General features: G+C 31.6%; 1 pseudogene; it reads left to right on the top strand.

Annotated features, from left to right (window-relative positions):
* Nucleotides 1-3,100: 3,100 nt before the first annotated feature.
* On the top strand, nt 3,101-4,108 carry LOC148197699 (uncharacterized; annotated as a pseudogene).
* Nucleotides 4,109-10,411: the final 6,303 nt, after the last annotated feature.

Raw genomic sequence — 10,411 nt, 5'->3', positions numbered from 1 at the left:
TATATGAATTATGTTTAATGAATATTGTAATGCATGATTTTGATTGTAGTATGTGTAATTGTTTAAGTAAATATAGATGGAAGAATATATAGATTTATCATATTTGGACCGCGAAGATATAGATGATGATGTGGTTGGTGTAGACTTCAAGATTATCGCAATGATACGTCAACACTTACAAATAACCACGTCATTGGCGGCAATAATAATGTTATGCATTGTTGGACACGCATTGAGTATATTGAATATGTACTCCAGTGATTCCAGTAGTGTAAGCAATTACCTACCTGATAGAGACCGTCGTAGAGAGCAGTTAATGTCATATCTTGTGCATACTAATCGGTGTCGCGACATTATAAGGATGTGTCCAGAGGCATTTATTAATCTTTGTGAGAGAGTAAGATCAACTGGGTTAGTGAAGGACGCCATTCGGTCGACAGTGGAGGAACAAGTTGCTGAATTTCTTCATATAATTGGTCATAATGTTAAGAATCGTAGTGTGGTCTTTTTCTTTCATCGATCAGGTTCGACGGTTAGCAAACACTTTCACAATGTGTTGGACGCTATCTTAAGTTTAGAATCATAATTTCTAATTCAACCATCAGGAAATGAGGTTCATCCACATGTGTTGAACAACAATCGATTTTATCCGTACTTTAAGGTACTGATTTGATTACATCTGTTAATGTTATTTCAACAAAGGATGATAACAAATTCTGAGACATATGATGAGTTAATATTTTTATGTTTAGGATTGTTTAGGGGTCATACACGGTACTCATGTTAGGGTAAGGGTTCCAAGTTCTGAAGCTCCGAGATTTCGAGGAAGAAAAGATTGGCCAACACAAAATGTGTTTGCGGCGTGTGATTTTGACATGAAATTCACATACGTTCTTGCTGGATGGGAAGACACTGCATCCGATTCAAGAATTTTAAAAAATGCTCTTGATCGAGATGATCCGTTGGTTATCCCCCAAGGTCAGTGTGTAAACAATCGATGTGCATGAACATTTTTAGTAGTGACTAATAACCTTTGTATGTGCAAAATTGTAGGAAAATACTACCTCGGTGATGCAGGATTCATGTTGAAAAGCACGATTTTGACTCCATATAGAGGCGTAAGATATCACCTTAAAGAATATACACGCAGATGACCACAAAATGCTAGGGAGTTGTTTAATCATCGCCACTCAACGTTGATAAATGTAATTGAAAGAACTTTTGGAGTGTTGAAAAAAAGATTCCCTATCATTGCAAGTGGCACTTAACCACACTATGGATTGGAGACGATGACAAATATCATACTAGCTTGTTGTATATTACACAACTTCCTTCGGGGCGTGGATCACGATGACTCATTACTTGATGAAGTTGATAACGAGTTGAATGAAATGGAAGACCATAATGTTTCATCATCTCAACATAGAGAAGAGGACCATAGGATTGGTAGTAATATTAGAGATTCTATAGCCGATCATATGTGGCGAGATTATCAAAACTTGTAGTTATTGTATTTTAATGCATTGTATGACTATTTCATGTTATGTGTATGACAACAACATTATATTAAGGATGTTTCTATTTAACTTCTTACAAATTTTTTGATGAATTAGGTTTAAAATGAATAGAGGTAAGGCAGCCGCCATTGACTCCTCTGCTCCTATTAGAGAGTTCATGAAGTGGACAGAGGACATGGACGCACATCTTCTACACTGTATGATTGAGGAATCAAGAATCGGTAATAGGGTTGACGGTAGCTGGACATCGCAGGCATATAGCAACATAGTTGATCATCTTCATAGCTCTGGGTATGTCGCAGTTACGAAAAATAATGTAAAAAATCGTCAGAAAGTCTTGAAAGATAAATGGCGTGAGGTACATGACTTATTTTCTGAATTAAGTGGATTTGCGTGGAACCCGGTTAATATGAAATTTCATGCTGAGGACGAAGTTTGGATGGACCTGATTCAGGTATTTATACCAACACTAACATTTATGTCGTCTTTATGATAAGTCGTATCTTCATAGTTTGTTTGTTGTACATGTTTCAGTCCAGACCAACTGCGGAAAAGTGGAGAGTTAATAGCATAAAACACTATGATTTAATGGTTGAGTTATGGGCAGCTGATCGAGCTACAGGGAGTGGTGTCCGAACCGCTCGTCAAGCACGAAGACAACGAGTTGGGCCTCGTGTAAGTGTTGATTTGAACCAAAATATTGAGTACACTCCAGAACAGCCTGATTGGACGAGGTATAGATACCCAACTCCAGCATCTCCTCCTCCATCTGTAGATGAATATAGTCCAGGACAGACTCAATCTGTGCCTTCTGTCCCATCCGGTGGTACTTCATCTTCACGCGGCTCAAAAAGAAAGGCACCTATGGTCGATGTTATTGATTCTCAATTTGATAAGTTGACCACCAGCCTGGATGGTTTTGCTAGTGTGCTTAGCTCATCAAATGTTCATTTTGGTGTGATCTCTGATGCAGCCGTGCGTCAAGTAACAGCTATGAAAGACAGAAATCAAATACTCCGTCGCACCTCCAATTACACATATACAGAGGCGGACATTTATGAAATGCTTAGTGCTATGAACATTGCTGATGAAAGTTTGCTAGAGCAATGTTATGATTTCTTATGTGGAAACCCCACATGTACAAAGAGGTTGATGGGACTGCCACCACATAAGCGGTGGAAACAAGTTATGTAAAATGATATCGGGTGCTGACTGTTAGGAATTTCCATTTTTTACTTAATTGTGGTAGTATTATATCAAATTCTGTATCAGTGATTTAATTTAGCTTGTTGTATATTTCTATGGTGGATGTTATTTTGTTAGTTCTATTATGTTAACGATGCAATGATTTGTTCTTATGTGTTGTTATTTGTTGTTATCATTAAAGATAAGTAATATCTTATGTTATCCTTTGTTATTGTTTTAATAAAATGATTTGATGAAGAAATTGTCAGATGGCATCATCATCAACAAAAAGGTCAAGAAGAACCCGTAAGGGAAAAGAAACTGTCACTGACCCCCATGTAAGACCATCTGTAGAGGAACAATAAGATCAGCGGCGTTTTTTCACTCACAGTCATCAAATGGAAAACTATGCAGCTGATTTCTATACAAGGAGTGTAGTTCCTCCAAAGATAATGAATTTTGATTCATTCACCGGTTCAGGGTTATTTTTCCAACAGCAGCTTCTATTTCAAGGGTTGACCCAATTTTTGACATTACAGGGACCCTACTATCCGGATTTAATCAAAGTATTTTATTCAAATCTAAAGATATCTGGAAATGGATATTTGCTCACTGAGGTAAACAAGAGAAAAATTAGATTCAAACCAGCTGATTGGTTGAATGTAGCTAACTTGAAGTACGACGGTCAGAAATTATGTTATTCAAATATCCCAGACAAATTTCCATATGACCGCGACATGGCATTAGCTACTATGGTTATACCAGATTTGCAGGGTGGTCAAGGTGTTTTAACGGTTGGTTGTTTGAATGTCAATGATAGGCTTCTCCATTATATTATTATGCATATGTTGACTCCACGACCAGGGAATTTTGCTAGGTTATTGCACGAAGATATTTTTATATGGGTGCTTAAAAATAATATATCAATCAATTGGCCTCATCACATCATGCATCATATGCTTAAATGCAAGGCCACTGACACACCCCTCCCATATGGTATCCTTATCACACACATCATGCAATATTGTGGAGTTGACATCTCAGCCGATGCCAGCACTCAAATAGGGTCCCGAAATCACTTTTCTATCAATTCTTTGAAGAGGATGAAAATTGTATATGTCAACGGTGTTTGGCAACACGATCTGGATGATGATGAAGAAGAAGACCAACCACACCCTCATCAAAACCCTGTACAACCTCCTCTACCTCTATCAAATGCTAACATGATCACTCAAATGTGGGAAGGAATACAAGACTTGAGAAACAGAATGCAGGGTATGGAATAAATGCAGGTGCGGGTTCAACGTATTGAAGATAACTTGGCAAACCTTTCCCTAGACATGAACCGCCAATTTGCTCACCTCAATCAAAATGTGAACTCCATTCTTCACCATTTAGATGATTAAGTTCATTATATTTCGGACTATGTGTTACATGACTTCAATAGTTTTAAATTTCTTTGTATGTGACTTTGAAATATTAGATTATATATTAATGCTATTGTCCTTAACATCAGCTTTGGTTGTTTTTTTTATTATTTACTTTCTGATCTGCAAATTAGATGGACTCTCGCATCATTGATGAAGTGCAAAAACAAATTCATCTATCAAGAAGACTGTCTGCTGTTCTTCAACGACATATACAGGCCACGGAGCGACGAATCAACCTGGTAAATGCTACCATTCAATCATCTAATCCAACTACAGAAGAAATTGAAAACTTGTTACGCACTATGAACATTGAAGACCATGATTTAATCAGGCAGTGCTTCAATTTTTTATCTTCGCATCCATCTCATACAAGACGTCTAATAGGGATGCCAATACAATATCGTTTCAAGGCATTGCAACGATACCTTGCTGAATATCGTTTCAATTTTGTATGTTGAATTCTTCCAACTTTTTTTTAGGTCCTGTGATATTATAACTTCCTACTTAATTGTTCTTGTTTGATTAATGTTAATCATTCTCACATGCGTGACAAATAAATTGATATCACTTCGTACTAAATTATATTATAATTTAATTCTACAATTTAAAATACATTCATGTTACTACAATTTATTTTTTATAATTTTTAAACATTAATTTTAATAATTTTTCATAATTTTTTTCTCATTATAAACATTTTTACAATTAAATATAACATTACAAAATAACATTTTATAATACTTTTATAAGTAGGGGCAATTTTGTAATCTTCATTTTCTACCAATTAAACAAATTTTTAAAATCTATCACATCAATCAAATCCTACACTAATTCTCACAAACTTTACTTCCAAATCCACTCTCAATTAACCACAAATCCACTCAAAAAAACAACAAAAAAATTACCCTTAAATCCATTCAAATCATCTCCCCCAAATTTTTTCAAAAGCACACACCCTAAATGATTTGAAAATCTAATTTTTATATTAATATATCCATCATGTTCTCTGATAATATATTTGGATATCGAATAGAAAGGTACAAATTTTCTCTGCACTAAGAAAATAAAAAATTAATCATAAAATTCGAGACAAATTTCACAACGTAACTTTTTCAAATAAGAATGAATATTTAACTCTTATTATATTTTTTAACATCATCAGTTATGTCGTGAATTTTATTAATATAAATATTTTTTATTTAGTATAATGAGATAAATAATTTATATTATATTATTAAAATATAAAAAAATCTTTTTAGTTACACAAAACATATTTATTATACTTTTTTATACTTAAATCTATTAATTTTCTCACAATTTAAACAATCTTACCTTTTATTATGTTTTAATTTTTTTTTATGTTCACTACAATTGAAAAAATCCTAATGAAAAGAAACGAAAGAAAAATAAAAAGTGTTTGATATAAAAATGATATTAATTCATGTACACTGTTAACCCAAAGATGAGATGAAGAAAAACAGTCACTAACGTACTCACAGCCTGAAATCATAAAAGCATGATGGGATTGGTGGGCCCTCAAATCAGAAAAAAAAGGCCTTACAGAGACTGGAAATTGTTCAGTTCATCCCGATTAGCTAATTATGGGTTCACGAGTTAATTTGTAAACATTCGTGCTCTTTTATTTTTTACATGCTTTGAAAGCGAGTCTTACTTTTTCCACATTAAACTATATACTTTCTAACATAATGCTTAACTCAACAATTTGGTTGTTAAATGTGTCAAATTTAATCACGATATAGAATAATAAATTGACTTTTCAACTTTGTATTAAATTAATTTTCAAAAATACAATTCACTGTTAACAACTCAATAATATCTCAATTTTTACATTTCTAGAAATTATATTATTTTTTTTAATTTTTATATTATATTATACTGATGTAATATTTAGGAACTAAAATAATATTTTGGAAAAGCGATAGTTCAACGACAACAAATGAATTTTCTCATTTACTGTCATTTAAATTTTCTTTTCTAATTTTAAATCAAGTAACTGAAATTCTCCAAGAAAGAGATGTGGTAGCATTTAACTCTAAAAGAGTAATATCTATGTTATGATGTCATTCATTGGTTTTCTGGTTCTAGGAGTGCATTCATCAACATACTTACTTTCCACTATTAAAAATATAAATAAAAGCGAATTTATATATCCTTTCATTAGTCCATAGTATCACACTTTAAGGCCTCATTTTACAATTTTAAAAGATATGTTGAAATTTAAAATATTAAGAGAATTGTACTTTTTATTCCACTGAATAATTACTTTTATTAGTATAAAATTACGGTAAGAATTTTAAAAATAATGTCTAAGACGCCATAGCGTGTTTTAAATAATAATAATTAAATATAAATAAAATTTATATAAATGAGTTTTATTATTTAAAATCATATCATTTTTTTATACTTTTATTTTTAGAGTTTTTTATCTTTTTTTTAAGAATTTTGATTCTCTATTCATCTATTGAACATAGATCACTTGAGTGATTGACCCGCGATCTTTTACTTTAATCGATTAGTTTCTACAAAAGAGTAAGTTGATTTATATTTTTTTTCTTAGTTTGTGCACTTTTCTATGTATGTGACATTTGAGTCTTTTATAATACTCTTTGCTTATTATTGGTTCTATCAGTATGTCTTGATCATATTTTTGTTGTTCGTAGGAGTAGATAAAGTATCCTATGCACGTGGAGCTATATTAGGACCATCTTGAGTTTTTGTCATCTATCAAATAAGGAAAGCCACATGTTTTATTGTGTGTGAGTTGGATATTGTTTGTGCTTCGACTATAGTAATTTATTTAGAAAACTGAGGAATTGACCATTTGATCTAGTTGGTGTTCATTCTGACATTAAGAACTGTTTTTGAACTGACCGTTGAATCAAAAATACCAATTTAATTATTTGAACAAGTCCCTAATTTTCCAAATCACAAAATTAAAGTGGAAAATTTAGGATATGGTGTTGCGCAAGATTGATGTGACATTGAGCGCTAGCTTGGCATTTTAGGTCTGGAAGCATTTTAGCTCTTGATCGCTGAGCACCACTTTTTCTCTTGTTGTGCGTTCATTTTTGCGAATGATTTGGTGCTAAGTGGTGGCCAAACACCGTTGAGAACCACTCTCCACTACAGGCTTGGAACCATTTCAAGTCTAGCTCGCTAAGCGACCAAATGGTCTTGTTGAGTAGACCATTTTGTGAGAAGAATGACGTTCAACACCATTCTTACCACTGAGAGCCAATTCATATTCCATGCTTTTGGTTAATTTCTTTAGCTGTTTGATATATTGACTTTATCATTCTTGATGTTGCTAATGAGTATAATGATTATATATATATATATATATATATATATATATATATTTATTTATTTATTTGAGAATTATGATATGTTGATGTGTGGTTTGGTTATTGAGAGAATTTCAAGGAGAAATTCTAAGTCTTGGTGAATTGTTATGTTTGACACATGATAGTTCAAAAAGGAGATATCTTGATATACTACAAGTCATTCAACTCATATAGAGATGAATGAAGTGAAGAGAAAATGACAGGAGGTCTTTACTTTAGACTTTTGGTCTTAGGCGTGAGAGATTTACCTCGTGAGTAGTAAAATGATAATCCATGTATTTGATTCTACAGAGTATAAATATTACTATGAGTGCACACCTACAGTAAAAAGCTCTATGTCAAAACATGTATCCGACTAATTGAGTCTAGAGTTATTTGTATGATTGTTCATAAGAGTTATAATATTCATAAATGTTGAGATAATATGTTATATGTTTTAAATTGGTTATGATGTTTTCTTTTAAACATTAACTTACCATTCTTTTTTTTCTATGTTGTTTTTCTTTTGCAATGATTATTTATTGATTTATTGATTTATTGATTTATTGATGTGAGCAAACGATAAGTTAGGTGCAAACATGACTTTAGTAGAGGCTGAAGACATTACCGAGTGACCATTTATTTTTTTTTAGCTAGTTTTTCTTTTATCTCAATTTCTTATCTTTTGAAAAACTTATTTAGTTTTTTTTTTACCTTGTAGATATAATATGTTAAGTATAGTTATTACTTTGTATTAATATTTTATATGCTATCTATCTTATATGCATTATTAGAATGTATGATATTTTATTTAGTAATATTTATAATAAATGAAATGTTATCATTGTCATATAAAATCAAATACTACTTATTTAATGTGTCATTTCCATCAGTGAAAAAGATAAGAACATGAAATTCACCTATGCATCGCACGAGATAACTGTTTATGAACGAAAACATATGTAACATAATAGAAATGCTTTTGTAGTCGGATTGTGAATATAATATTTTCAAAACAATAATAACCCTCGTATAATTATCTCTTAAAATAAAAATGAAGTAGAATCCAAAATAATAGTTTCTCAATAATTGATCGTGCATGCCAATATATTTAAAGCTTATGCAGTGTAAATACCCACTTACGAGAGGAGTGCCACCATAATGCAATCTTTATACGTGAATCTACTACAGTGTCAGTTTAGAATAATTAAATAATCAAACATCCTTTTATGAGGAAAACAAAATTAATGATTTTTAATCTGTCGAAAGGGAGACCTGTCAAACACTAGAACAATGTCCTTGTGATGACGATGCCGTAATTTGGACCTACTGCTGCATCGATATGTTTACTAGTGTCATGTGAACTTTGGGTTTGTTATTGCTTGTCTCTATCGTGAACAGTAGAGCTACTTGTGCCCGTGACTGAATTACAACAAAATAATTAAGACATTGATGTTAGGGCTACCACCATTCATTCACGAACTATTCCCACATTATGTGTTCACTTGAGGGTGAGGAATTGAGGGAGAGTAATTGGATGGATTTGAGGGGATTTGAGGGTGAATTAATTGTTGTTTGTTTGAGTGAATTTGGAGGTAAATGAGAATGAATTTGGAAGTAAAGTATATGAAAATTAGTGTAGGATTTGATTGATGTGAAAAATTAAAAAAAAAAATTTAATTGGAAGAAATTAAAGATTACCAAAATGCCCCTAGTTATTAAAGTAATATAAAATGATAATAGTTAATGTTATATTTAATTGTAAAAATGTTTATAAAGAGTAAAAAATTAACATAAATTATTAAAATTAACTTTTTAAATGTAAAAAATTATAATTTAGTAAAATGAATTTTATTTTAAATATAATATTTTCTGTAATATAATTTACTATCAAATGGTATGATTTTATTTAATTGTAAAAATGTAAAGAAATTGTAATTTTATTATTTCTTTTAAACTTCACAAAAAAAAATAATTGCAAATAAACTTCACTTACATAAACCACTGTTATAACAATTTTATTAGACTCAAATATAAATTTCTCAATTATAAAAATGCATAATTTATAACAGTGAACGAAAAATAAGTTGAAGTATTATTTGGAGTTTGTTTTCTTCACTCCTAAATTAATGATTAAAAAAAAGAGATTAATTGGATGATGGAACAATTTTATGAGTGGTGAAAGAGGTGTGTGAATATGTGATTTACTGGTGCTGTGCTGGAATACGTGTGGAACAGTGAAGATTGAATGAGGGCAAATTAGACTATTCATCAAAAGTTGTTTCAAATCCACACAAATCCGCGCAGAGAGTGAAGATTGAAATTTTCACTAATCTCGCAAATCAGCGCAATGCATCGCTTCTAAATCCATGAAAACGAACGCAATTTTACTCGCAAATCATTGCTCGCAGTTTCTCTTCAATAGTACTTTCAATGCATGTGAACACGAGATGAGAAAAAAAAATTAAATTATTGAAGCCTGTCACATTATTTCTCGTCTTTAGAAACTCTTTAATCAAGATGACTGTGACACCTAACAGTATCATCCACGCACCTTTGCAAGTTTCCCATCCTTTTATTTGGCAAAGAGTTGTTTTTCTCCAAGTTACATTGATAGGTAAAATTTTGGAGAAATTATTTTGAATAACTATGATAAAATATATTCAAGATTTCACGCTGATTATAAAATAATTTTATAATATATAATTGTTGTGTGCATCGAGAAATGAGTTTGAGAGATTGAGAGTTAAAACATTAATGAGAAAAATTATATTTGAGCGTCAAATGTTTGTCGACCAACTTTGTGAAGTTCAAGGAATGAAAGCTCATAGTACACAACTTTAAGAGAGGGTGTTAGTGAAAGATAAAAATACCTTCTAGGGTTATCTAAAAGTTGTGGCGCGTTCCAAGCTTCACTGGTTATAAACTAGAGATG

The sequence above is a fragment of the Vigna umbellata genome, chromosome 5, assembly GCF_029865625.1.
Source record: "Vigna umbellata cultivar VRB3 chromosome 5, Vumbellata_1.0, whole genome shotgun sequence".
Taxonomy (NCBI): domain Eukaryota; kingdom Viridiplantae; phylum Streptophyta; class Magnoliopsida; order Fabales; family Fabaceae; genus Vigna; species Vigna umbellata.
The sequence above is the reverse complement of the archived record's forward strand: the minus strand, read 5'-3'. Positions and strand labels throughout refer to the sequence as shown.